The sequence below is a fragment of the Lygodium microphyllum genome, chromosome 23 (assembly GCF_053477565.2).
Source record: "Lygodium microphyllum isolate KBCC chromosome 23, Lygodium_microphyllum_v1.1.10, whole genome shotgun sequence".
NCBI lineage: Eukaryota > Viridiplantae > Streptophyta > Polypodiopsida > Schizaeales > Lygodiaceae > Lygodium > Lygodium microphyllum.
In genome coordinates, this window is record NC_141157.1 from 111,006,030 (window position 1) to 111,014,259 (window position 8,230).

Genomic DNA, 8,230 nt, shown 5'->3' on the forward strand with positions numbered 1-8,230 from the left:
TGCTTCAGTCCCCACAAACATTCACAAACATTGCTCTTATTTATCCTTATTTTTCGGAACCCAAAATGTATTTTCCCCTATTTTTTAGGGTTTTTCCACCATTTTCTTGTATTTTCCCTTATTTTTATGCATTATTTAATTGCTGAAAATTAAGAACAGGTTATGGGCTGTGGCCCTTAGTTCCTTCTTGCAGAAAAAATGAAAGTTTAGTTGATGTTCCTATTTACCTTCCCATTTTTATGCCAAAAACCCTCATTTTCCCTTGTTTTTTCATGTTTGACGTGTTTTAACATATTATTTTGAACCACAAAATGCATATTTTTCTGATTTTTTTATTGTGACCAGCAAGAACTCATAGAAAACAGCAACATGAACAATTATTATCCCACATGAACAACATTTCATCAAACAAAAGCCATAAAAGCTCAAATTTCCTTTGAAAATTTTAAATTACCGCTTATTTGCGTGTTTCGGGTTTCATGTCCATGGCTGTAGATTTGGAAACCAGCAGCACTTCATGTCCAGCACAATCACCAATCACCATTTCCAGCCCGTGGAGCAATCCGATCTATGCCGGACAAGCCTCCACCATTCTTTCTTCTTCCTTCTTCTCCCCACATGAACTTGCCTTTAGAAGAGAGAGAGGGAGGAGAGAGAAAGACTGAAATCAGAGATCTTCAAAGAGGGCATCATTTGACGGGCGAAGGGCGGCGAAATGATTGGCATCCAGGAGGGAATGAGGGGCAATGATGATTGATAGGGGTTACTTGCAGGCTGGAGATTGAAGATCCTCCCTTCAAGCGCATTTTTCGGGCGCAGTATGGCGCCTCCATCCTCACGTTTTTTTTTCTTCCATTTGCATGAAAGTTTCATGCTACATTTAAATTTTGGGCTCCCAAAGGTCACTTGCCCATTTTGGCCAAATTTTGTCCACCTCTTCGCATCTTGACCGGTTTCTTGGCCATTTCCCCGTCCGGACTCGGAATCGAGCTCTGAAAAATCCTGGGCATCCGGCTTAGCATCCCGCATTGGCCAGTAGCTCGTGTCAACCCGCACGACTATCTGAAAAATTATGAAAAATCAACAAGTGTCGCTCGGGCGCCTTTAAAGCACTTTGGCGCTTAAAATCGTCCTAGATCGAGCCGCCGCCTTTGACATTGAATATTTTTCCCTTGATATTCATAATTCTTTAGCTATTTTTAAGCACTTCCCGTCACCTAAATTCCGCTCTCACTTGGTAGTAGAAAGGACTTTGCATTTTCGTACCCTGAGCATCCAAGAAACACAATATCTCTAGCAAAGGCGAAGACATAGCCATAGATGGTCATTTGCATGTCTTACATAATCAGAGTTAGTGTAACTCATGTCTCCTATATCATGACTACCATAACATATATACATAGCTGTTGTGCCCTTCAGGTACCTCATGATACCCTTGAAGGCATCCCAATGCCATCTACCAGGTGTAGCCATATGGTGTGCCACAACTCCCACTCCAAATGCTATGTCAGGATGAGTGGCTATTATGGCATACTTCAAACTGCCCACAACGGATGCATAAGCGATCTTGGCCATCTCGGCCTTCTACTCGACATGCTATAGACAATCGGCTAGACTAACCTTCACATGAGAAAGGAGAGGATAGCCAATAGGCTTACCATCCTGTATATGAAACCGCTCAAGGACTTTCTGGATATACTCCTTTTGTGACATATAAAGGAGCCCCTTAGAGTGATCGTGTGTGATGCATATACCAAGAATATGCGAGGCTTGTCCCATGTCCTTTATTTCAAAGATCTTCTTGCAATGATTTTTCAAGGCATCTAGCTCATTATGAGCGCTCCCAGCAATAAGCATATCATCCACATAGAGTACCAAAATCATAAGGCTTCCATCACAAGCCTTCTTTGTGTATAAATACAGATCCATAGCACTACGGATATATCCTTGTGAATGCATTAAAGAATTAAACTTTATCATTCCCTAGGTGCTTGCTTAAGGCCATAAAGGCTCTTTTTCAACTTGCATACTAGGTGTTCCTACCTTTTCTTCAAAGCCCTTGGACTGCTACATATAGATCTCAGCATCATGCAAGTCTCCATGTAAAAAAGTAATCTTTACATCCATCTGATAAAGGTCTAGATCTAGTTGAGCAACCAATGCTAGGACCAAGCATAAGATCTTCTTTTTTACCACAGGAGAAAATACATCATCAAAGTCAACACCATATTTCTGCTTGAAACCCTTAGCTAACAATCTGGCCTTATTAGTAGGCTTGGAGCATCTAAGGATACTTTTCAACTTGTATATCCACTTGCATAGCAATGCCTTCTTACCACTAGGCAAAGAAACCAAATCCCATGTATGGTTAGTCTATAAGGAGTCAAACTTTGATTGCATAGCCCTGTCCCATGAGTGACTATCATCTCTATGCGTGGCTCATCATAAAAGAGAGACTCACCTACGATCTATCACCATAGCATAATCCATGGAGAGCATAAAGCGCTCAACATCTAGCTCTAGTAGAGCATCTCAAAGTAGACTAATCCTACACAATAGGGGCCACTAGAGCATCAACTATAGTAAGTTGTCTAGTTGGCTGTACGAGAGTAAGAGGACCCTCTTGAAAGATCATAGAACGTATCTCAACCACCTATTCATGCTTCTTATGCATCTTTTTGCCATGGAAAATGGCATCAGGACTGTGGATAACCTTGCAAGCTAGTAGATCCTGTAGTTGATAGCCCACCTCACTTGCATCCCTGTAATCATGAAATATACATTTCATGGACTTAGGATCCAACTTATTGCATTTGTCCTTGGGAACATGGCAGAATACCTTGTAATCAAAGATGCACAAATGAGCATAGGATGGAGGTTTTCCATGCCATACCTCCTTTGCAACCTAGTAATCAATAGTAGTGCAAGGGGACATGTTAATCAAGTGTATGGCAATAGTAATTGCCTCAATCGAAAAGTGATGGGGTAAGCTTGCTTGGCTAAGCATACTACTATAGACTCTCTCTTGAATGGTTATGTTCGTGCATCTTGCAATACTATTCTAGGGAGGGTGTAGGCGGCGGCCAATTAATGCTTAATACCTTGCTCATTGCAAAATTTCTCAAAAGATTTTGAGTCATCCTCGCCCCTATTATCTGACCTTAGGCATTTCAGCCTATACATGGACTAGTTCTCAACAAGAGCAAGCTAACTTTGAAAGGTAGACAAGACATCTGATTTATGCTTAATAGGAAAAGCCCAGACCTTATGTGAGTAATCATCAATGAATGTGACAAAGTACTTCACAGCATCTATAGCAACTAACAGGGCATAGGACCACATACATCCAAATGGACAAGATCCAAAGGCTCACTCATGTGCTTTAGGCCAAACTTCTTATGCGTACTACATATCTGCTTGCTACATGAACAATGATGCTAAGACTCAAAGCACTTATAGTCTAGGGATAGAAGATACTACAAACTGGTAAGCATTTTCATTCCTTTAAAAGATATGCGCCCAAGGCGATAATGCCAAAGAGATATATGTGAAACTGTAGAGCCACACACATCATGAAGAGTGAATATGTTGCCTAAACTAGAATATAGCTAGACATCACCAATATCAATAATCTACAATGCAATGTCATTATCCAAATGGATAGATCCAGTCATACTATGATAGGAGTGAGACCACTCTCTATGAGGGGTGACATGAAAGGAAGTCCCTAAATCTATTAATCAACATTGAGTATATCTTAACAAAGCTTCGGTCAGTTATGAAGCATCCAAAGAAGAAGCTGCTAAGATAAGATCATTGGATATATCAAGTTGCACTATGTTAATCTTCTCAATCTTGACACTAGATTTACTAGCACAATGTTGTGATCATCATTCTTGTCTTGCACTTCACCCTTTTCCTTTTCATTACACTTGTTTTGCACATTCTATGGCGCTGTGGTCGAATATGACTTGCTTTCCCAGAATAGTGATAAGTAATATTAGACTTATGGCCACTGGACTTACTGGGAGTCTATCCATGTGTCCTAGACTAAGACTTATTAGAGTTTCTACCACATCCATTTCCATCATACCGACCTCTCACAATCAATGCATGTGACATATGGGAAGCATCCACATTCTTTATGTTCATCTCTTCTGTCTCGAGGAGGGCACTCTCAACATTTTGCAATTTCAACTGAGAGTCATGCAAAAAGTATCCCACGACTCAAGTAGAGTACTAAGCAAAAATAAGGGATGCAAAGTATCCTTGAACACACTCTCGTACAAAACTAAATGATTGATGATGGGGTGAAACTCATTCAAGTGTACATACATATAAGTCCCTTCCTTCATGCAAACGTCCATCAACTGTTTCAGCCACCAATACATTTGAGATGCTGGACTCTACTTGTCATAAAGATTCTTAATATGTGTCCAAAGCTTACATGTAGTCTAATATCTAGTTACAACATTGTAGTAAACCTACTTAAAGAGTGATAAAATGAATATTGACTTGCATAGCTTATCTTGTTTATCCCTATCCTCAGCTACAATGTTTTTAGGGTTGACACCCCATTTTTGAGTGGTTTAACTTGCAAATTTTATACAAAGACTTGCCATGTCTGGGTCTTCCAATATTTGTAATTGGTTCCCTCCAGTTTCTCAATATTGAAGATAGCATTGTCGTGAGAACCACTAGCCATAATGAGACCAAGCAAGTACACAAAGGAGCAAGACATGCTATTGTAATACCTTGCAAGTCAGCCCCAAAACCACTACTAAATCAAGTATGAGACAAGAGATACTGCCAAAGTAATGAGCAATCCACAAACTGTAAGCAAAAGACTGTCAATTCGAGGTGCCTACATCAAATAGAATGCATAGAATTGAAATGACAGGTTGTTGTAATAAATTGCAACAATATGCTAACAACCAATTGTGAGTAACTAAGAATGAAGAAGCTAGAAACAACCAACATTGAAGACTGTCACAAGCTAAGTAGCTCCCACTAAAGTAAAAGTCAAGTGCCAAATGAGCAAGCAAAGCTCAAAATATTATGTGAATGACATCCGAGTATCCAAGATCCATAGAGCATACATCCTAAAGTATTAAACCCAAGTAGTCTGCAAGAGTTTGACAGTAGCATCCAAGGACAGGAACAACAGCCAATGTCAAAGCATCCAAGCTTCAATATCAGCTTAGGATCATGTCATAAATATATCCATAGGTATACATGATAACCAAAGTGTTGGTACATCCAATATGTGGTACCCGAGTAGCTTCAAAGCATGATGAACATAGTCTTTATCAAACAATTGTTTGATAAAAACAGAGAACATAAAAACACACATATTTAATTCTATGAGTGTCCAAATTCGTAGCTCTCATTGTGCTCTTTGTTTTTAGCTATAGAATGCCTAAATCCGATACCGTATGCAAAAGTTATGACTAAAATATGACAGTGTTATCAAGCTACCATAACCATCCATGACTTCTACAACATACTCAGTATCCACTCAAAAATGGATAAAATGATTGTTGCTCAGCTCAATAAGAACTTAACAAGGCCTAGCTAAGCCTTGTTGGGAAGCTTCTCGATAAGTATGGAGCAAGCTGAAACAAAGTCGGAATAAGAAAAGACTCAATGCATACTTTGAGAGAAAGAAACAATGGCTACCATGAAACCTTAAGTTGAAGCTTTGAATCCGGGTTGAAGCAAAGGATGAAAGAGTTCCTCAAATAGTTGGCTTTGATAAGAGTTGACGGGAGTGAGCGCGGAGTGGAAGCACGCGAGTGAAAGCAATAGCTATGGTGGAGAGAGAGAGAGAGAGAGAGAGAGAGAGAGAGAGAGAGAGAGAGAGAGAGAGAGAGAGAGAGAGAGAGAGAGAGAGAGAGAGAGAGAGAGAGAGAGAGAGAGAGAGAGAGAGAGAGAGAGAGAGAGAGAGAGAGAGAGAGAGAGAGAGAGAGAGAGAGAGAGAGAGAGAGAGAGAGATGTGTGGAAACTCCAATAGCTATAATGTGTGGCTATTCAAATGTCACTAAAAGAACAAACAATGAAGATGAAGTGACAATGATGGGCGTCAAGCCACCTGTAGTGTATAAATGTGCGGGCATTGTTAGTGTAGTAATACACATGTGGCTAGATACATGCGCCTTTATCCCCAACATGGCTTGGACCCCCATTTTCCATGCTAGGATAAGACATATTGAGGTGCATTAATCATTTTGTGAGAGACAATGTACTTAGAAGTGAGTTCAACTTGGTGTATGTCAACACATAGGATCGTACTTATATTTTCACAAAGGTATTCAATGTAGAGAATCTTGAACATTTTGAGGCTTGCTTACAATTGCAAAGATGCAATTGAGCTTAAGGGGAAATATTGAGAGCAAGCTCAATATGTGCAGACATTGATGATGGATTGCCTGGTTAGATGGGTCTACACATCTACACTTGGCATGTCAATCATCATTATGATCCTCACACTCATCCTTTATTATATTTGGTTAGTTACACTTGCCTATAATTGTTGTAGTTATAATGCCAGTCAATTAGTATAGCCAACTATACACTTTTTGACTTAGTAGGCCACTTTCCTTTATCTTGTATCTTAACTCTACATTGTGTATATTCTATCGTGTGAGAATAAGAAAGAAAAACCAATAAGAAAATGTTTTTCCCTCCATCTCTCTTCTTGTATTCTTGAGGGAGTTTCTCCTTGTATGTATTATGTGTTTGGTACATTAGTTCAAGCAAGTTCTCCCACCATGCGATTTGTGACATGTGATGTTATTTTCTTTCTTAGGATCGAGAGGAAAGTGGTTGGTTGGTTTCGAGTCAAGTAAGAGCCAACTAGGTGAGAGGTGATTGAGCCATGGAAGGTTGAAGCTCTTAAAAGAATAACAGTTTTGTCCAATGTCTAGTTGTTGAGTATCGAGGCCAACACTCTCGGTTTCTAAGTTTATGGCTTAGTTTGTTTAACCTTTGAGGACTATTAGACAACCACATTTTGAGATATTCTATACCTTGAACCATATCTAATCTCTTTAGACCTTTTTTTGGTATGGTTCTAAACTTAGAGTGAACTTTAAGTTTAAGGGCTTGATAATTTTCAATGGTTGGGAGTGGGTTTGCTAGTTGCAAGCTTGTAATCTCCCATTGAAATTTAGCCAATAGATAATGCTTAAGGCGGTGTTAAGATGGATATTTTGTTGTTTATCCTATTTTAAATCACAAACCTTGAATGGATGCATGATGATTGAAATCATATCAACTTGGAATCTAAGCATGAATACCAATTTGCTAATAGATCCAACGTTTCCTACTATTAAAGGCTCAAATTCTTCTACACCTTACAATGTTTTCTTTGGCAAACTTTGTTGATTCACAAAAGAAGCCACGTCTACTTAACATAGACATATGATATAGTAACACTAGACTCTTAATAATCATATAGTTAGTGCAAATATAAACCCTAACATTATCAAGTAACTAGTAATAGCTTAAGTGATGGGACATGCTCTTGAGGGGGAACAACCATCTCAATTCTTAGGAGGCTCAATATCCATCTTATCAAGTGTAGACCCAATTTCACACATATTGGCTACATACAATATGGAAAGCCAAAAATAACAATCACAACATAAAGAGAATATCAAATTTTCAAGTGTATAAAACCAAAAACCAAGGTGAATAACATTTGGGAATTATTAAATAGAACCCAAAGACGATGACATTTTTACTTTACACCTTTGGAAAGTTGACAAAGACAAACAAAAAGTGTGACAAGAACATCAAGTGAACTCTACAAATAGAAAACAAGAAAGCCGGACGACGAAGAATAACCTAAGAATTTAAATAAGAGCCAAACAAGCTAAGCTTTCTTTTTTCCATATCCTTGATATAGCAAGGCAATTGTCATTCCTTGGAGAGCCTTTTTTATATGCTATCAAGAGACTATAACCCTTCCATGTCATATCGAAATATGAAGACAATATTACCACTTCTTTAGGTTAGCTACATGAATCAAAAGACGATCTTAAATGTTTGATCCACATCCAAGCATCTCTTAGAAGATCCATTGATCCAACATGTTGATAAAAATGACAAAAAAGAATGCAAATATTCAATTGTTCCATCAAATCAAACCTCCAATGGCCATGAAACACATGTAACTATTGAGACAATCTTTTATTGTGGTAAAAAAACGCTCACAGTGATAGAGACA